The 22133-nt window shown below is 38.5% G+C and overlaps 1 protein-coding gene across 1 annotated transcript in view; it reads left to right on the forward strand.

Annotated features, from left to right (window-relative positions):
• Nucleotides 1–301: 301 nt before the first annotated feature.
• WDFY3 (WD repeat and FYVE domain containing 3) overlaps nt 302–22133 on the forward strand; it is a 267612-nt gene continuing 245780 nt past the window's right edge. Inside the window, 1 exon segment of the mRNA XM_036852038.1 lies at nt 302–412. The gene's annotated coding sequence lies outside the window, so the exon portion shown is untranslated.

Raw genomic sequence — 22133 nt, forward strand, 5'->3', positions numbered from 1 at the left:
CGGGAGACGGCAACAGCCCCTCACTTTCCGGGATGGTCCCTGCGGGGCGGCCCGGCCTTGATGGAGAAGAGAAGCCCGAGAAGCGCCGAGGCTGAGGCGGCGGCGGCGGCGGGGACCCAGCGAGGAGGAGGACGCGGGGGAGCAGGGAGCGGGGCAGGAGAAGGGAGAGGCGGCGGCGTCGCTACCCCGGCCGCCTAGCGCCGCTGCACGCCTCGGCCGACCGGCTCCCGCACCCCCCGGCCGCAGCATCGATCCCGGCCCGAAGCCCCGTCCCCCTCAGCGGGGCTCCCGGGCCCCACCGTGGACGCCGCGCCCGCCGCCCCCTCCCCGTCGCCAGCGCGCCCCCGGCGCGGAGCCCGGCCCGCCGCGGTCCAGCTCCGGGTCAGGCCAGCCCGCGCCCACCCGCCCTCCGGTGAGTGCCCCCTGCCCGCCGCCTCCCACCCCCAGCCCTGCGCCCGGCGCGCCGCGGCCGCTTTGTTCGTAAGGGGCGGAGGCGCTGCCCACTCGCGGCCCTGCGCCCGCTGCCCCTGGGGACAGGCCGCGGCCCAGCTGCCGTCCTCCCCCGGGACCGCGCTGCCCCAGAGCCACCGCCGCCGCCTCCAGGGCTGGCGGCCTGGCCTGTGCCCTCCACCGCGGCCTGGAGAGGGCGCCGTAGCGGACGGGTCGGGGTCGGGGTCAAGGGCTGCGGTCGGTGGGGAGCGATGCTGGGGTGGTTCGGGGTATGGGGGAGGAGGGGGCTGGACGTTACCTCCTGTAAGCAGTGGGGGCGTAACCTGGCGATACAGGAATCGGGGTCCGGTCCGGGTCCCTTAGCCAGACCCCGCGGGGTCTCGGCTTCCGGAGCCCCCCGCCCCCGGGCGCCGTCGAGCGAGGCCTCCATCCCTCGGGCGCTGTCTCCGCCGACTGCGGGCCTCTCCTGGCTTATTCCCGAGCCCTGCTCTTCCCCCCCCCTCCCCCCCACGCCCTGTGCTGGAAACCTTCGTTTGTGGAAGCAACCAGAGATGCTCTCGCGGAGTGTGTTTGCCCTTTTATTCTCTTGTACGGGGGATGTGGTGGCATCGCGAACGTTCACGGTTACCGTGGGATTTAAACAGCAGATGTGACCTTTCCGACCAAAAGCCATTCGGCGGACCTGGCCAGTGTGTGATCCTCAGGTGCAGCGTTTCATTGATTTTTACCATTGAATTCCGAGATCTACGGTATTAGGTTTTCCTTTCACTGAAATAATCAGATAAAACCAATTGAAAGGATGTTTACTATGTATGTGAACCCTTGCCTCGACTTCCAGTGCCTTAAAAATCGTTGTTTCCTGTGGGAAAATGGTGCTACTGCATGCGAAAAACTATTTTTTGTTCAGTGATGGGCATGAGTTGGTCAGTGCCAAGTGGTTATTGTAGTATGAAAACGAAACAATTAAAGGAAAACAAAACCTTTTGCTTTGAGATAGCAGCATATTTCCAGGTTGGAATTATTTGATAGCAGGTTTGGAACAGTTTCCACCATCAGATGGGGTAACAAACAACATAAAACAGAAGCAAAAATATGTTTGATTAAAAAAATAAATAGATGTGCTAGTAGTGTGTACATCTAGGAAAATATAAATCTCGCTTGAAAAGAAAAATAAAACTTTAACACGGGACGCTAAGCATAGGAATCAGTTTTTTTTGATATTTAAAAATATATATTGCATTAGACTGACTTGGGAACCCTTCCTATGATATTTGAGCATCAGTGGTGCATGTTACACTATGAACCATTCATTCTCTGGCTGGTAGAAATATAGGTTTCGACTACTAGTGTCTTTTTCTGAGTTGAAATTGATTCATGTAAAAAATGTTATGCTTCTAATATAAAATTTCTGCAGAAAGGAGATATGAATTAGAAACATGATGTTCTGGTCTTACTTGCAAAAGAAAAGTTTTTTTAAAAAAAGTAGATGACAGTGTGCTGTTTCAATATTAGTTGGATTCTCTACTTTGACGATTCTTAAAATCCACTGCTCAACTTGGTAATTTTAAGAGTTTACATCAGACATTTTTAATTTCATGCATGAGCTTCAGAGGGTCCTTGAATCCTTGGGAATCATATGAATGTAGCATATATTTGCATTTTTTTCTGGGTAAAGGGTCCATGGAGTCAACACATTCTCAAAAAGATCTGGCTACGCAAAGAATTATGAACCACTGGATATATAATTAAAGAATAAATCTCCTATATTAGGAAAATTAAAATTCTTAGGATTAGATTTGATAATTTATATCTTTCACTTCCAATTATGCATAAGAAATGTTTGTTATTGATAGTTTAGCACATAGAAGTCATATTTCATGAATTCTTATTGAAACCTCAGGAAAATGTTAATCCCATTTTACAGATGGGGAAATAGATATCGAGGGAAGCTTGTTCAAAGTCACAGCCACTGGCGGGCCAACATTTGAGCCCAGACTGTGTAAAGCCAGAGCCAGCACTCCTAACGACAAGGCTACAGTTGGCTTTAAGTCAATGACAGCATTTGCTTGATGTTAATATTAGTAATTGATGTTTTCTTACAGTTGAAAAGTGGATCTGACATTGTCATAACACAAAATATCATGGGATTTTTGAGCCACTGACTCTGAGTAGGAAGAGACTTTAGTAATACTAACCTCTCGTAATGATACTAGTCTGGAATGACAAAGTAGGGCCATTTCTACATTATTCTTGGCAGGATTATCCCAACCCTGTTTTTTTACTTCCTGTGATTACAAGTTCACTTTTTTTTTTTTTTTTACATTTTTAATCTTTTTCTATTTATGTGAGTTGTCTATTTCCACTGAGTTCCAGTTCTTTGTATGTGTGATGCCTTTGTCATCCATAAAAGAGTTAAGAGATAAATGACTTCTATAATTTTTTTGTAGTCAGGTTTATTGGGTGTAATTTACATGTGGTAAAAGTTTTGGCAGATGTATACAATTGGCTGATCACCACCACAATCAACATATGAAACATTTCTATCACTCCAAAAAGTTCTCTCATGCCCCTCTGTGGCGAATCCGTTCCCTCTACCTCCAGGCCTTGGCAACTGTTAATCAAATTAATGTCCCTGTTGTCTTTCTAGAGTATCACATAAATGAAATCGTACAGTATGTATTCTTTGGTGTCTTCTTTCATTTATCGTAATCCTTTTTTTTTTTTCAACATCTTTATTGGAGTATAATTGCTCTACAATGGTGTGTTAGCTTCTGTTGTATAACAAAGTGAATCAGCCGTAGGTATACACATATCCCCATATCCCGTCCCTCATGCGTCTCCCTCTCACCCTCCCTATCCCACCCCTCTAGGTGATCACAAAGCACCGAGCCGATATCCCTGTGCGATGCAGCTGCTTCCCACCAGCCATCCATTCTACATGTGGTAGTGTATATACGTCCATGCCACTCTCTCACCTCCTCCCAGTCCACCCCTCCCCCTCCCCGTGTCCTCACGTCCACTCTCCACGTCTGTGTCTTTGTTCCTGTCCGCCCCCTAGGTTCTTCAGAACCACTTTTTCTTTTAGATTCCATATATTTATCATAATACTTTTGATATTCATTAAGTTGTTGCATGTATCAGTAGTTTGTTAAATGGTATGCTGATAAACATTGTAACAGCCTGCTCTCCAAAAAAAAAAAAAAAATCCCTGATTGGTAGCATCTGCTAATTATTGCAGTGTATATACTCTCAACGCGGCCCCTGTTAAGCTACCTAAATCAGCTTGCAAAACTCCTGAAAATTAACAGTGGGCTTTCGTAAGCCGTACCAGTCAGCCCTAGCACGCCACTAAATTTGTTCCTTTGTATTGTTGAGTAGCATTCCATTCTATTGAGGTACCACGATTTGTTCATCCGTTCATGAGTTGGACATTTGAGTTGTTCTCCGTTTTGGACAATTATAAATAAAGCTGCTGTAAACAATTATGTACAGGTCTGTGTGTACGACAGATGTTTTCAGTTTTCTTGAGTTGTACCTAGGAGTGGGATTACTGGGTCCTATGAAAAGTGTATATTTATCAATATTGGTAACTATTTGAACTGCCAAACTGTTTTCCAAAATGACTACTGTTTTGCATTCTTATCTGAAGCAATGTAAGAAAATTTCAGTTGCTCTGCACCCTTGTTGACACTTAGTATTGTCAGTTATTAGAATTTTAGCTGTTTGTTATATCTAGTGGTCTCCTTTAATGTTTTTGACTTCTTAATTCTTACTTTCAGTAGTATTTGAACCAGCGTAGGAAGTTTATGACAGACATTGCTAAATAATTTTTTTTTTTTTGGCTTGGTCATCGGTCATGATCTCAATATGAAGGCAGTAGCACTTAAAGGATGTTTCTTTGAGTTTCTTATTGTACAGTTGGCTTTCATTTATTAAAATTGCTTTTATAAAAGAAAGCATCATTAGAGAATTCTGATACTTAGCTCTTAACATTTTTTAATGTGGTTTTAGAAAAAGCTAGGCAAAGTTTTGTTTCTTTAAGAAAAATTTAGAATTAAAAAATTCTCAAATGATGAAGCATTTCTTCGATCTTTACTTGGACTTAGAGGGAAAACAATAGACTGAAATAATTCAGTCAAGTAGTCTTTGAAGTCATCCCAGATCTTGTAAGGATCATTAATCCATGAATACTTGCAGCATTACTTTTCAATATTTAGAAAGCCAATTTTCAGTTAATATTACAATGTGTGTTCCCCTCTGTTAAGGTGACTTTTGAGCAGAGGTTTGACACATTTAAGGGAGTGAGAGAGTTTTAGATCTGGGAGAAAAGCAGGTGCTGAGGCCCTGAAGCAGGAGGATGTTGAAATGTTTAGAGAACAGTAGGGGGTTGGCTGGAGGGAGGTGAGAGCTGAGGTCAGGGTAGTGGAGGCCCACGGACCCTGTAGGCAGTGTAAGGACTTCTGATCTCAGTTTAAGCCTAGAGCGTGTCCTCTGCATGGACAGAGAAGTGTTGTTTCCTGCTTGAAGTTTCTGAAGTGTGCTACCCTCTCCTGCCTGGAAGCTGGTCCTTTTACCAGGAGTAGTGCTTGGTTGTCCCTCCCCTGTGTGTTCCCTTAGCACATTTTGTCATACCTCTACTTAATAGCTGCTTTATTTATCTGTCTCCTCCCCCTAGATGGAGGTCATAGATTTTTCTTTTAAACCTCTGAATTCCTGTTTCATTGGATGAATGCTTGTGGAATTATGGAATTGCTGAAAATGGTGTTAATCATTAAAAACTGGGTAAGAGATAACCCAAGAGTATTGCTCATGTAGACGTGGATTCTGTCTGTTTTGCTGACCGCTGTACATTTAGTGCTGGGGCAATGAGCTGTGCATAATAGGTGCTCAGTAAATACTTGGTGAATGACTGAATGGACATCCATGTGCCAGCCTCTCCTCTGCTTCCCTTAAACATTTACCATGGGCAAATCCCTTAACGTGTTTCCCTGTGGCCTTCCTTCTTCTAACTGCATGCTCAAGAAATGCCAAATACTTAGGAAATTCACTCATTCATTCATGCTAAACAAATGTAATAATAAAGAAATGTAGATAATTTCTCTCCAAGCTAAATAGGGTTCATTGCACAATGTTTTTGTTCATTCACACTTCTGTTTTCCTTTCTTTAATGGGAATTTTTGAGGTTACTTTATAACTGGGCCCCTGAATCTTTAATAAACAAGACACTGATTATTTAATAAACAAGACACAAGGTCTAGAATATCACTTCTGTAAACAACTGAAGCAGAAGCCCTGCAGAGTGAGAAACGTCTAGTATAGCAATAAAGTCGATATTTTGTAGTGTTTCATTTGGTTGAACAGGCAGTCGTAGCTGCTGTATTTATTCGACTGTACGGATGCAGAGCTTTGGGGTTTTGTGCTCACCACTGAGACTGTAGAAATGTCAGGCTCCAGCACAGACACCCTCAACACTGGAACATCTAGGTTATCATCTTAAGCCTAGAATTGTTAACAGTAACTGCGAATCCCTCCGTCCTTACATCTCAGGCTTCCTCGTTCTGTCTGATTCCCCAGTACCTGCATGTCTTTGAACCTGCAGGAGAAGGACATTGGGAGATGCTAAGTATTGCATCTGCAGAAGCTGTAAGACTTGAGGAAGAATATTTAAAGTAATGTTTTTTAGTGATATGAGTCATTTTCCCTCCATTTTTGTTTAGCCAAAAAATTATTGTGTACAATAGATTGTTTTGTGTGTAACAGATCATAAATATTGGATTATTGATCTTCATAGTGTTGTAATCCATTGTGACAAGTCTAGCAGTGATATGCCCTGTAGTTCTTTTGTATATGAAATACTTTGTATATCTTAGCCTGCTTAATGTAGATACTATTTGTATTTTGACCAACTACACTGTGCTTTCACTAAATGCGGAAAGTTTGTTTGGGGTTTGGGTGTTTTTTTTTTTTTTTTTTGCTGTTTTAATGGTTATGTGTGAGTAGGGCCTTGGTTTTACTTCTCTAGTAGAACAGTCTTAGTATTAAATTTGCACATTGGTTTTCTTAAGTCAAGGAAAATTATTAACAACTTAGATTTAAGTTTCCTTCCATAAAATTTGTTTTTAAATTTTTGTCACCTGCTTCGATTTGTGTATAGTATATTAGTATGTGGCTTGGCACAGTGTTAATGCAATTAGTTATTTTAAGTTTAATATATCATTGTTTTGTGATCGGGTGCTGTAGTACCCGCGCAAACTTGAGACTTTGACATGTACTGTGGCAACCCTTTTTATCATTATGCCAACTCAATAACAGATACTTTTAAGTCTTAAGAGAACTGAATCCCTACTCAGTAAAGAGAAGAGACTTAGGCGGTACTTTAGTTACGCATTTTGGTGAGATTGCAAGCTTAGATGAGTAACTTTAAATCAACTAGATACATGTGAAGCCACAGTGGATTTAAAGCACTGCTGTACTGATTTTGGAGTTTAAAAGACTACTGAATGAGGATTTTAAAAAAATAAATAAATAAGCTAATTACGGTTGTTTGATTCTTTTGTGTGTGGCCTAATCCCTTTAAAGTATTTGTTATTACTACTTATAAAAGATAAGTGCCTATTTATAATGGTACTTCAGAGGCCCCCAAATTAAGAGATTTGAATTCTTGTTCTGCCTTTGCCCCTTGAAAGCTGTGTTACTTTGGGTGGGTCACCTGTCCTGTTTGCCCTCTGGTTCTTCATCTGTTGGCAGTCATTTCTACTCCATGTCCCTTACATAATAGTGATCATTGAGTTCTGACACTACTTCTTTTAGCTTTCCTTGTTTCTTAAGCCACTGGTACCTATGTTGTGAGAGGTGTCATGTTACAGCTTGATCTTTGACATACCTTTGATAGGTATATCTTCAACACTTGATGAATCTGCCAGGCCCAGCTTCCTCTTCCTGTATAATGTTTCTTCCTAGTTGTGTCCCTCTGTTCTCCAGCCATTATGGACTTCAGGGAGACCAATTAATTTAATATTAGCCTAAGAAAAGTAGGAATCTGATACACAGTCATTATCTGATATTAGAAAGTCATACCAAAATTATTTTGTGTTTGCTATTTTTTCTTCAGGGGCGACAACTAGTTTATCAGCACAGAATCTTTTAGGTTTATTGCCTTGCTCTAAGTAAAGCATCCACTAAAAAAAAGCATGTAAGTAAAATTTTGCTTTATAAATTAAATAACTTAGGAGGTGATTAATTATTGTAAATATATAGGACTCAACACTTTGAAAAGAACCCCACGAGTATCTTCTCAAAATATCCAGATTTCTTAGTACATTTTGAGTGTTTGAGTTTAGAAATGCAGCTTACTAGTTTTAATTTCCCTAACATTTGTTCAAACTGCATTACCTTACTGATATATTTTTTAAATTTTGAAGAAATTATAAACTCAGAGGAAGTAGCGAAAATAGTAGTCCCATGTACCCTTCACCTATCACTCTTGACCAGTGGTAATATCTTACATGACTATAGTACAATACTGATTTATACTTTATTACTAAAAGCACAGTGATCTTGCTAGCCTTGAAAACTGTTGACAAATACAAGAATGTTGATATTTTTGTTCTCCCCAGAGAGTGAAGAGGTTAGATTCTATACTTTGTTTCCATGGGCCAGCAGACCAAGGGTCTGTTTCTTCCCTTAATTTTCTGTGAAAAGGGCAACAGGTAACTAGGCAAATGGCTGATTATTTTCTACCAAGTAGGTCATTCACAGCCCCGATCTAGTCAGGTAAAATTCAATCACATGGCATTCTTTTTGCTGTGCTCTTTTTTTAAATCACTACTATATTTGCTTATTGGGAACTTTCATTCTTAACAAGTAACAACATAAAGAAAGAAATATTGGACAGTTAGTCAAGGGATGGTATTTATTAAGTACCTGCTATCATTTTGTTGAATAGAGAGGAGATTTCAGAAATAGAAGGGGTGTTTTTAGTATAGTTGTATAAACTGCTGTAGAACATTACTATATATTGTATAATATATTTCAGCAAATTTTATTCTCTCTCTAAATACACATAGACATGTAATTGGCCTTCAGTAAGCACTGAGTGAATGAATGTAGTTAGGTAATAAGGATGTTGTCAGAAAATTATGTAAGTCTTAAGAAAATAAATGTTTACTGTCACTCCTAGGAATTCTAAGACTTCATTATCAAGTGAAAGAATGATAATATATTTTTTTTATGTTTCCTTATTCTCTTTGTCCTAGAAATCCCTCATTAAATTCATAATAAGATCTTCTTGATTAAAGCCTGGGTTTCTCTGACTCTAAAGCCCAAGTTCTTTTCCTGTGGCACACTGCTCATTAAAACACAGTGATTTAGATGATAAATGCCACAGTTAAGTAAACAAGTATGAAATAAAAATAAACTCAGTATTTTTAGAAATATCATTGTCGATTGATTGCCTAATAATTTTATTTAATCTGATTTATTTGTTTAACACCTAGTGACTAAATTAGACCAAATATAAGGGATTCAGTTTGCTCTGGGAACCTACTTCTTATTTCCCAAAATGATAATACACTGTAAGTGGATTCTCAAATGATGCTATAATGTAAATTAATAATTCTATACTTTTTCCTAATTATTTATTAAATGTTTTATTGTGTGCTGTCCTGAGTACTCTGGTAGATACATGGATGTTTAAGACATGGATAGTTCTGCTCTCAGTAACTTTATAATATAATGGAGATAAGATGGATGCATAAATAATTGAACAGTATGTGATTAGTCTGTCTGAGGAGTACAGAAGTTCTATGGATACTTAGAGAGTAGAAAGATTACTTTTAGTTGAAATGCTTAGGGTAACCCTAAGATGAGGTTTGATCTGAATATCAGGTGGATTCGTAGAAATTCCTTGGTGAAAACTGTGAGATTTACTTATATCAGAATTACAGAAAATTATAAAATCAATCGATTTCACCATCAATGAATCAGATGAGGTCTCTTGGGAAAAAATTAGTCTGAATTTATTATTTAAGTAATGAGGAAAAGGAATACGGATAAAGTAAAACATTTAGAAGAAAACATATTTTTAACATGAAAACCTTAGTTTTGCTCCTGAAGCATTTTACAACTAGGTCACCATGAAAATTGTACTAAATATGACTTCCCTAGCATGTATTCTTTTTAAAGATAACTTGATCTGTTGGACTCATGACAGACGTGCTTTATGTATATCATTTCATTTGCTAAGTCCAGAAATAAATTAGATGAGTTACCTCTTTGGTCAAGATGAAAACTGATTTGTTGCTGTTTTATTATTTCTGAAGTCTGACCAGTGTTTAAAGTATTTTTATTATCTCGGAGTGAAGTAGCATTGAAAAAATTATCTTGACATTGTGAACTTCAAAATTGCTAAGAGGTAGCTATTGGTGGCAGGCTTAAAGCAAAGGCTGGAGAAGGAAGGGAAAGGACAGTGTGGGTGAGTGGAAACACCATGGGGGGGGAACAAGGAGAGAGAGAGAAAATAAAGAGTTCCCTCTTTAGGACTCTAAAGGGACTTGTTCTGCCCAGGGTCATTCAGTCTAGCAGATGCTGACCTGTATCTAGTCAAACCTGGAGCATTTCCGAAAGCTTGTTTCTTCATCAAACTTATAAAAGAGCAGAAAATGTTGAGTTTGCTTCAGTTATACAATAAATATTAATGAAAAATGGTGTCATAACATGCATTTGTGTTCTCTGCCTCCTCTTCCACAGAGACCTAGATTTAAATCTGAGTCACCAGAGTAAATAAGTTCAGTGATTCCCAGCTTGAGTTAGGTTACATAACCACCACATGCGTTGGCATAGGTGTTTATACTTTAAGGAGGGTATGGGGAATCCTGACACGACATGGCAGCTGCTGAAAAGGCATTAAGACCACTGTAGCACCAACATGCACTTGTGTAGTTGGGAGAGGGCAGGGGGAAAATGTGCTGAATAGCCTTTCTGAGATGATAATACTAGTGATCTCTATTCATAGCTAGGGGTGTTGTGTCTTTCTTAGAAAGCTTATTCTTTTTTATCTTTATGGATTTTCATGAACTCTGATTTTTCTCAGCCTAATGCATTCATCAGAAATGAGCCATTTTTTGACTGTTGTTTGCCAGCATTAAGAGATCTTTAAAAGGATCCCCATATTCTAGCCTTTCTTCTTGCTACTCTGCTTGTTGACACTCACTTTAGTGCAGAATTTAATAGTTGCTTTGCATATCCTAATGTCATCCAACAAAGCATCATTCCAGTCCAGTGAAGTTCTGCTCAGCGAGTGCTATTTTAATGGAAGAAGACTGGTTGCATTCCAGGACCTAATTGTTACTTTGGTCTTGTTATTTAACATTAAGCAAGCATACATTATAGATAGTAATCACACCTGGGTGTGCTTTCTTGTGTTTTGTTAAAGTTTAGAAATGCTCTTACATGATTAACGTAGTGGTGACACTGATTTGTATTAAAAATTTTTTTATCTCATTTTTCTAAGTAGCAGAGGTAAGTACTATGCACAGGTTTTGAGTTAAGACTTTTGCATTTTGTCATCTGTTATCATTAAGAGATCAATAAGAAAGTCCTGTTTTTATTTAAAAAAAAGTTTAAAGATGGCAGAGTGACTAGTAAAGAATGCTATAGCTTATTGGAGTTACAGTTAAAACTAAATTTCGTTATTATTTTCCTCTTGGGACTTCAAATCACTAGAAAATGTCTATGAACAGCAATTTAGAAGATAAATTGGCCAGATGACTGAAATAGAGAAGTCCTACCAATGTAAACAAGTAGTAAGGTGAATTTTTAAAAGATAAATATTAAACATAGTGTTTGAGGAAAGTGTTATAGCAATATTAAGTTAGAATAGAGGGAAATAATTACCTGGTGAAAAGTTAAAAGCAAATGAAATTAATCCATCATGTGAGCTGCATTTTGCCTTGTGTTTATCGACTAGTACGGAGTGTTTTGGGGGAAATGGGACTTAAGACTCATATTATACTTGGTTTTCTTCGAGTAAGGTCCTGCCTGGCAGTTGTCATTCCACAGTGGCTTTATTACACTGTAAGATGAGTACATTTGACACTGTTTTACTAGCCATCTGAATCCTTGATTTTTTTTTTTTGTTTGATTTTTTTCATTCAACAAGAGAATATTAACTGTCTACTTTGGGTTCTGAAAATAATAAGATGATAAGATACTATTTCTCCATTCAACGAGCTAGTAAACTAGTTTAGTTTATGAACAGATAATTATTAAATAATGTGGTAACGACATCTGCTTTGAGGTTTTATTGGCTTTCCTTTCTAGCCACAGTATTTGGAATTCCTTATTATCCATTGTACTTGTTCTTACTGCAGCCCTCTTGGCTTGTAAGGGGCCTGAGGTAAATACACACACCTTTTTCCTTGAATCTTGGGCTATTTTGCAGTTTTTTGTTAGGTCCATGATGATCCCATTTGTAACTTGATCTTTAGTTAGGAATCAAGGTAGAGAAAGCCAGGAGGGGAAACACCTTTAATGAGGATATACTATTAATAACAAAGCTAGACTTTGGAGAAAATGATGGGAATCCCATTTTTTGGCAATAGATGGAATTAGAAATTTAATCATGTTTCATAAAGAAGAACTTAGCATTGCTCAAAAGAGATACGAATTTATATGATAAGATGTATATACTTTATTGCTTTGATGTACCTTATTTGTTTTGTGTCAAGAAATTTCTGCTTGAACTCTTGGGAATGAAATGGTCATTTCTGTATGCTATAATAGAATATAGTTACAAAATGTAATTGTTTTTTTTCTCTAGTTTTAGAAATTATAATCTGATGATTAAAAAAAAAAATTTTGGCATGTAAATGTCCAGGATTCATATGATGTTATTTTAATATCACTGTATTACAAAGTTTCCAATTCATACCATTTAGAAAAATTTTCTCATTTATTTGTTTCTAAATTATGTTAAGTTTGTGTACTTTTACCATATCTCAAGATTTGATAGAGTTTTGTTGTATTTGTGATATGACAGAGCATGGCCAAGTTTTAGAGTAGGGCTGAGCTTACTGTTATACAGGACAGACTAGAATGAGTGCACATTTGAAAGACTGCTGCATGTTAGAGCCAATCTCACCTAAACTACAGGCGTTTGAGAAAAAGTTCTCTTTGGTAGCCCATATCAGGGATAGAACAGGCAGAGAACAATCTGCACGATCTATTGCTAATGGGAATTCAAGGTGAAGAAACACATAGAATTGAGAGAAAGAGAGAGAGAAATTAATGAGTGAGTTCATAAATTTATACATATATTTATATGATTGGCTGCCAGAGAATTCTGTCTGGGTACTGGACTCTAGATAATGGCCTGATACCAGTCCTTGGGATTGGGACTGGTAATCGAAAGTAGGCATCCCAGTACTAGGAAGACACCAGTCAGGGACCAGACTAGGAATCTCCAGAAGTGTTAGAACAGAAGCCTAGTTACAATAACTGAGGTATAAACAGGGCTAGAACAGCAGAGAGGGTAAGAGTAGAACACAGTGGGTATCAGAACAAGCTAGGATCCCTAGTAATCTAATCTGGGATGTAAGGCTGGGTGAATTAATGTTAATAGTGACTTGATCCAGAATTGAAGATTAGGGCTGAAACTGCTTAAGCATCCCTTGTCAGAAGTCTATATCTAGGATATAAGTGACCAGAGAAGCAAGGCACGTGGAGAGCACAAAGAGACTAGGCTTGAAATTTTTTTTTATGTACTATTGTCTTTTAAGGACAGAATTCATTTCCATTGTTAATCAGTAATCATTCACTTTGCTTTGTTGGCACTAGTATGGGATCACGAGCTGCAGAGAACTGCTGACATTTCAGAGTAATGTCTTAACACGGAACTGGTGCTAAAATGAACAGACTGAAGCTTTGGGGTAAATGTGCTTTCTTGCAAAATAGGAGGATATGAAAAAGCACGTTAGGCATGAGAGTTCTAATGTCACAAGTCTGAAGGCAAAAGTACACTATGTTAGTTTAGTTTTTGAGCGGGCTAAGAGGAAGCAAGGAAAATGTATGATTGTGATAATTTGACGTTAAAATGAGAACCTTCCATACCTTTTTACTTCCTAGAAGAAGTCAGTAGCATTTTGGGGTTTCAGTCAGCTGATACTCACCAGCTTAAGGGGGACCAAAAGACATTTTTGGAACCCATACTGGAAATTGATGAATGGAATGAGTGGGGCTTGAACAGAAGAAACCAGAACAGCTCTTGGGAGCTCATCAGCAGGAGTTTTTATACCTTCTTTCCAGACCCCTGCCATTAATGTGACTTCACTGTAAAGATTTATTCTCTGCCTTGCCTTTTCAATTTTTATATTCCAACAAGAAATGATTAGATTAGCCCTTTTCAGCTCAGGGATCTGTCTCCTAGAGCCAGAGGACCCACGGTTATGATGTACAGTCATAACCCCAGGAGTCTGCCCTTGTGTGGTGGGGACCATCCCCACAGAAAGAGAAATGGAAAGCCGGGCAGCCCTCCTCGGAGGTGTCTAGAAGATCTCACCCATTATTGGTTTAACTACCCCTTTTCCTTCCCTTCTCTTCTTTCCCCTCACTTCCCTCCCCACTTGTATAAATGTCGAGATAACCCTGCTATATCCCATCCATGGAGGCAACTTTTCTAGTGGGAGAAAATCTAAATGCAAGCTGAAGTGCCACATTCAGAGGCAGAGAGCTACTGATTCGGGGTGATATCATGCTGCCCCTGGTTCCACTGTGATTCTATCTTGATATTTTACAACTTAAATTTAAATCCTCTTAACTTGCCATCTTCATGATTGGGAGAAAGGAAATAAAAAGAAAATGTATTTAAAGGGAAAGATGGGGGTACTTACCATCTACCAGTGACTAGTAAGGAAATTAATGGTGGCTACAAGCCTTAATATTGTATCAGTGCACACACCCTGACCTGTTTCGCTTCAGATTTCATACCTTCTGCTAGCATCTCGGCTTATCAGGGTTCTTTTCCTCACAGCCTGACCCAGTCCTTCATTCTTTTTTTTTTTTTTAATTTTTATTTATTTTATTATTTATGGCTGTGTTGGGTCTTCGTTTCTGTGCGAGGGCTTTCTCTAGTTGTGGCAAGCGGGGGCCACTCTTCATCGCGGCGCGCGGGCCTCTCACCATCGCGGCCTCTCCTGTTGCGGAGCACAGGCTCCAGACGTGCAGGCTCAGCAATTGTGGCTCACGGGCCCAGCCGCTCCGCGGCACGCGGGATCTTCCCAGACCAGGGCTCGAACCCGTGTCCCCTGCATTGGCAGGCAGATTCTCAACCACTGCGCCACCAGGGAAGCCCCAGTCCTTCATTCTTGAAAGCGTCTGAGCTCCTTGTAGCTCTGACTGTATGGTATTGTGATAGGCTTCCACTAACCTTAACACTACATAGTACTACCAGAACTTAATCCAGTGGATTCCCCTGAGTTCTTCTCATGGTCTTCCTAGCCCCCAAAGGTAGAGTAGCAACCTCTCTCCCCCTTGATAGTCATGGATAGTCATTCTTAACCCATCCTGTAGCCTTCATTTTTGCTTGTTTTTCTACTGTCCTGAAGAAATCAAACTGAACGTGATACGCTCAGCTTTCAGTGGAGTAAAACAGTTATTTTGTCTCCTGGTAGAAGTTTTTTTTTTTTTTTTTTTGGTACTAAAACTTCTAGGTCAGCAGATTCCAGAGTTCATAAGATAAAAAACAAAACTTTGAGAGCAGAAAAGACACCACTCCACTATTACTGTTTGGTTCCCACATCCAATATATTCTGGAGATGGGAGACAGCATATTTTGGTAGATGGTTCAGAGCCCATTTTGTATCCTGCAGGACAGCACCCCAAATTCAGAAGTTTTTAGCTCTGGCAATAACTTTTACATCAAGCTTCTATAATCATTGCTTCCTACTGTGGGGACAGCTGTGTCTGAATAAGAGTCTATTTGATAAGATTAATCAGGCCATGTGCATCTACCCATTGCCATTTGAAGTGAATTCCTGGATCAGGGGCCATGTGATTTATAGGAAGCATTCAGTTAATTCTGCATAGTGGTGCTGGCAGAGGCAAATTCCAAATTGATGACTCTTACAGCAAGGATCGGCCATCACCATTTCTGTAATCCAAGGGGCTTGATGCCTTCTAAGAGGTAGTGCCTGCGGGGGACTCAGGCAATTGGCTTCTCAATAGTAGAGGCAGTGAGGTCAGTCTTAGTGAGTCAATGTAATTGATCCCTTGCATAACTGCTTCTCCTGCCAGCTGCTTGTGGTTATTTTCATGAAACCACTGAGCAAGGACTAGGCTGGCTAGAGAAGGAGTGTGACTTGATCTATGATGAGGGTCATCTTGTCCACCCGATTATTAAGAGGCTTTATATTTTGATTTGTTTGCATTGATAGGCAGCGGCAGGGTTCTGGTGAGGAATTTTTTAAAATTGCTGTCCTGTTGTGAGAGATTCATTCAAATAGCCATTCCCTAAATCTACCTATTAGTGTTTTCTCTGATCTTTTTCTTCAAGGCCATTGATCATGGCACAGAAAAGGGAAGGGACTGTAGGCACTCCAGCTACGCTAAGAAGTGTCTACAACAGAAATAATAATATATTCTGTAAGTTCTCAAAACTTAAGATTTCAAGTCACATCCAATGGCTGTGTTAAATTTTAACCTATTTTTGTCTTACTTGACTCAAATCTTTTCCCCTTTTGATTTCATGTTTTAAAGTTCCTCAATCATAAAAGCCTCATTTAAAAACTTTAAAAATTTTTGGTTAATAGAATTTTAAAATGTCATATATCCTGTATTTGTGATGGCGTGTGTGTGTACGTGTGTGTACCTATATATACTCATTTGAGCAGAGAAAATGTCTAAAGTGCATACCAGACTGTTAAAGACTATCTTTGGGGCATGGGTTAGGGAAAAAGAAGAGTTGGTGTTGTGGTGGAGAGCAGTTTTATTGTTTTGCTTCAAAAAATGTGTTCTACTTGACATTTTATATTCTACTAAGCATGTATTTTTATTAATACAAAAAATGCCAACATATAATTTTTGTTTCTTATAATGTTAGGAGAGATAATTTTGGGATGATTAAGGACTAATAAATAGTACTTACATATAAAGCTATCTGTGCTGCCAACAAAAGCGTATGTAATTTTTGTTTAAATTGAAGTATAGTTGATTTACAATATTGTGTTAGTTTCAGGTGTACAGCAAAGTGATTCACCTGTGTGTGTGTGTGTGTGTGTGTGTGTGTGTGTGTGTGTGTATAGATATTTCAGGTTATTTTCCATTATAGGTTATTATAAGATATTGAATATAGTTCCTTGGGCTATACAGTAAATCTTTGTTGCTTATCTATTTTAAGTATATGTAATGTTTAAAATTTTTTTAGCATATGTATTTGACAATCAGATGTTTATTGAAAGTCACTGCATTAATTAGTTTTTTATGTAATTACACTAAAGTTGAATCTCTTTGCTTTTCTCATCAACATAAAGTTTCCACTTAAAACTGTAATTGACAAAAAGTATAATATATCCTAATCTGAAATGTCTAGAATTCAGAGGTCGAATTGCAATAAGGAATTGCAGATGAGAGGCCCTCAACACTGTATTTTCCTTTGCTAATTTTAGTTTTCATGCCTGGGCATCTGATAGGACCCGGATGCTATGAAGGGCTCTTAAATTATATGGATATATTTTCTAGTTTTTAGTATTTGCAGACCATTTTGCATCATCTTCAGACTACTGGTTGATGATGACTTTGTCACCTTTCAAAGAACCATCCATTATCTAGCTCCCTCTTTCTCTTTTTAAATAAACCTATTCCTTCAAGTATATACATAAATAAAAGTGAAGAAATTGTAGGTGTACAGCTCAATGAATTTTCTCTAAATGAACATTCTGTACCATTAAAAAAATGAAAAGGCTAGCCAAAGACTGGGAAAAATATTTGCAAAACATATATCCAACAAAGCATTTGAACCAGAATATCTTAAGAACTCTCATAATCTAATAATAAGACAAAGAACCCTGTCAAAAAATGGGCCAAGGATTTCAACAGACATTTCACCGTGGGTATATGAATGGCCAATACATACCACATAGAAAGATATAACTACATAGAAGGATGCTCAACATCACTAATCATCAAGGAAATGGAAAACTTCCCTAACATGGGAAAGGAAGTAGTCACCCAAGTCCAGGAAGCACAGAGAGTCCCATACAGGATAAACCCTAGGAGAAACACACCAAGACACATATTAATCAAACTAACAAAAATTATATTCAAAGAAAAAATACTAAAATCAGCAAGCGAAAAACAACAAATAACATACAAAGGAACTCCCATAAGGTTATCAGCTGATTTTTCAGCAGAAACTCTGCAGGCCAGAAGGGAGTGGCAGGATATACTTAAAGTGATGAAAGAGAAAAACCTACAGCCAAGATTACTCTACCCAGCAAGGATCTCATTCAGATTTGATGGAGAAATCAAGAGCTTTTCAGACAAGCAAAAGCTAAGAGAATTCAGCACCACCAAACCAGCTTTACAACAAATGCTAAAGAAACCTCTCTGGGTGGGAAACACAAGAAGAGAAAAAGACCCACAAAAACAAACCCAAAACAATTAAGAAAATGGTCATAGGAACATGCATATCAATAATTACCTTAAATGTAAATGGATTAAATGCTCCAACCAAAAGACACAGACTGGCTGAATGGATACAAAAACAAGACCCGTATATATGCTGTCTACAAGAGACCCACTTCAGACCTGGGGACACATACAGACTGAAAGTGAGGGGATGGAAAAAGATATTCCATGCAAATGGAAATCAAAAGAAAGCTGGAGTAGCTATACTCATATCAAATAGAATAGACTTTAAAATAAAGACTGTTACAAGAGATAAGGAAGGACACTACATAATGATCAAGGGATCAATCCAAGAAGAAGATATAACAATTATAAATGTTTATGCACCCAACATAGGAGCATCTCAATAAATAAGGCAGATGCTAACAGTCATGAAAGGAGAAATCAACAGTGATGCAGTAATACTAGGGGACTTTAACACTCCACTTACACCAATGGACAGATCATCCAAACAGAAAATAAATACGGAAACACAAGCTTTAAATGATACAATAGATCAGATAGATTTAATGGATATTTATAGAACATTCCACCCGAAAGTGGCAGAATACACTTTCTTCTCAAGTGCACATGGAACATTCTCCAGGATAGATCACATCTTGGGTCACAAATCAAGCCTCGGAAAATTTGAGAAAATTGAAATCATATTAAGCATCTTTTCTGACCACAACGCTATGAGATCGGAAGTTAATATCAGGAAAAAAACTGTAAAAGACACAAATACATGGAGGCTAATCAGTGCACTACTAAATAACCAAGAAATCACTAAAGAAATCAAAGAAGAAATTAAAAAATACATAGAAACAAATGACAATGAAAACACGAGGACCCAAAACCTATGGGATGAAGCAAAAGCAGTTCTAAGAGGGAAGTTTATAGCAATTCAGTCTCACCTCAAGAAACAAGAAAAATCTCAAATAAATAATCTAACCCTACACCTAAAGCAACTAGAGGAAGAAGAATAAAGAAAACCCAAAGTGAGTAGAAGGAAGGAAATCATAAAGATCAGAACAGAAATAAATGAAATACAAACAAAGAAAACAGTAGCAAAGATCGATAAAACTAAAAGCTGGTTCTTTGAGAAGATAAACAAAATTGGTAAACCCTTAGCCAGCCTCATCAAGAAAAAAAGGGAGAGGATGCAAATCAATAAAATTAGAAATGAAAAAGGAGAAATCACAACTGACACTGCAGAAATACAAAGGATTATAAGAGACTACTACAAACAACTATATGCCAATAAAACGGACAACCACGAAGAAATGGGCAAATTCTTGGAAAGGTATAATTTTCCAAGACTGAACCAGGAATAATTAGGTTTCTATCACAAGTGATGAAATTGAAACTGTAAATAAAAGTGCTCCAGCAAACAAAAGTCCAGGACCAGATGGCTTCACAGGTGAATTCTATCAAACATCTAGAGAAGAGCTAACACCCATCCTTCTCAAACTCTTCCAAAAAATTACAGAGGGCGGAACACTCCCAAATTCATCCTCAAAGCCGCCATCACCCTGATATCAAAACCAGTAAAAGATATCACAAAAAAAGAAAATTATAGACCAGCATTACTGATGAACATAGATGCAAAAATCCTGAACAAAATACTAGCAAACAGAATCCAACAACATATTAAAAGGATCATACATCATGATCAAGTGGGATTTATTCGAGGGTTGCAAGGATTCTTCAATATATGCAAATCAATCAATGTGATACACCGTATTAACAAATTAAGGAATAAAAACTATATGATCATCTCAATAGATGCAGAAAAAGCTTTTGACAAAATCCAACACCCATTTATGATAAAAACTCTCCAGAAAATGGACATAGAGGGAACCTACCTCAATATAATAAAGGCCATATATGACAAACACACAGCAAACATCATACTCAGTGGTGAAAAACTGAAAGCATTTCTGCTAAGATCAGGAACAAGACAAGAATGCCCATTCTTGCCACTCTTATTCAACATAGTTTTGGAAGACCTAGCCATGGCAATCAGAGAAAGAAAAAGAAATAAAAGGAATAAAAATTGGAAAAGAAGATAGAAAATCCTAAGGATGCCACCAGAAAAGTACTAGAACTAATCAGCGAATTTGGTAGGGCTGCAGGGTACAAAATTAATGTACAGAAATCTCTGGCATTCCTATACACTAACAATGAAAAATCGGAAAGAGAAACTAAGGAAACAATCCCATTTACCATCGCAACAAAAAGAATAAAATACCTAAGAATAAACCTGCCTAAGGAGGCAAAAGACTTGTACTCAGAAAACTATAAAACACTGATGAAAGGAATCAAAGATGAAATAAACAGATGGAGAAATATACCATGTTCTTGGATTGGAAGAATCAGTATTGTGAAAATGACTATACTACCCAAAGCAATCTACAGATTCAGTGCAATCCCTATCAAACTAGTAATGGCATTCTTCACAGAATTAGAACAAAAAATTTTACAGTTCATATGGAAACACAAAAGACCCAGAATAGCCAAAGCAATCTTGAGAAAGAAAAACGGAGCTGGAGGAATCAGGCTTCCCGACTTCAAACTATACTACAAAGCTACAGTAATCACGACAGTATGATACTGGCACAAAAAACAGAATTATAGATCAATGGTACAGGATAGAAAGCCCAGAGATAACCTACACACATATAGTCACCTAATTTACGACAAAGGAGGCAAGAACATACAATGGAGAAAAGACAGCCTCTTCAATAAATGGTGCTGGGAAAACTGGACAGCTACATGTAAAAGAATGAAACTACAACACTCCTTAACACCATACACAAAAATAAACTCAAAATGGATTAAAGACCTAAATGTAAGACCATACAGTATAAAACTCTTAGAGGAAAACATAGGGAAAACACTCTTTGACATAAACCACAGCAAGATCTTTTTTGACCTACCTCCCAGAGTAATGAAAATAAAAACAAAAATAAACAAATGGGACCTAATTAAACGTAAAAACTTTTGCACAGCAAAGGAAACCATAAACAAGATGAAAAGACGGCCCTCACAATGGGAGAAAATATTTGTAAATGAAACAGTGGACAAAGGATTAATGTCCAAAATATATAAACAGCTCATGGAGCTCAATATCAAAAAAACAAACAACCCAATCAAAAAATGGGTAGAAGACCTAAGTAGACATTTCACCAAAGAAGACATACAGATGGCCAAGTGGCACATGAAAAGCTGCTCAACATCACTAATTATTAAAGAAATGCAAATCAAAACTACAATGAGGTATCACATCACACCGGTCAGAATGGCCATTATCAAAAAATCTAGAAACAATAAATGCTGGAAAGGGTGTGGTGAAAAAGGAATCCTCTTGCACTGTTGGTGGGAATGTACATTGATGCAATCACTATGGAGAACAGTATGGAGGTTCCTTAAAAAAACTAAAAGTAGAACTACCATATGACCCAGCAATCCCACTACTTGGCATATACCCTGAGAAAACCATAGTTCAAAGAGAGACATGTACCACAATGTTCATTGCAGCACTATTTACAATAGCCGGGACATGGAAGCAACCTAAATGTCCATCGACAGATGAATGGATAAAGAAGATGTGGCACATATACACAATGGAATATTACTCTCCATAAAAGGAAACGAAATTGAGTTATTTGTAGTGAGGTGTATGGACGTAGAGACTGTCATACAGAGTGAAGTAAGTTATAAAGAGAAAAGCAAATAACTGTATGCTAACACATATATATGGAATCCAAAAAAAAATGGTACTGATGAACCTAGCGGCAGGGCAGGAATAAGACGTAGACGTAGAGAATGGACTTGAGGACGTGTTGGGGGGTGGGCAAAGCTGGGGTGAAGTGAGAGTAACATCGACATACATACACTACCAAATGTAAAATAGCTAGCTAGTGGGAATCAGCAATATAGCACAGGGAGATCAGCTCAGTGATTTGCTACAACCTAGAGTTGTGGGATTGGGAGGGTAGGAGGGAGGCTCAAGAGGGAGGGCA

Source organism: Balaenoptera musculus, chromosome 5 (assembly GCF_009873245.2).
Source record: "Balaenoptera musculus isolate JJ_BM4_2016_0621 chromosome 5, mBalMus1.pri.v3, whole genome shotgun sequence".
Classification (NCBI taxonomy): Eukaryota; Metazoa; Chordata; class Mammalia; order Artiodactyla; family Balaenopteridae; genus Balaenoptera; species Balaenoptera musculus.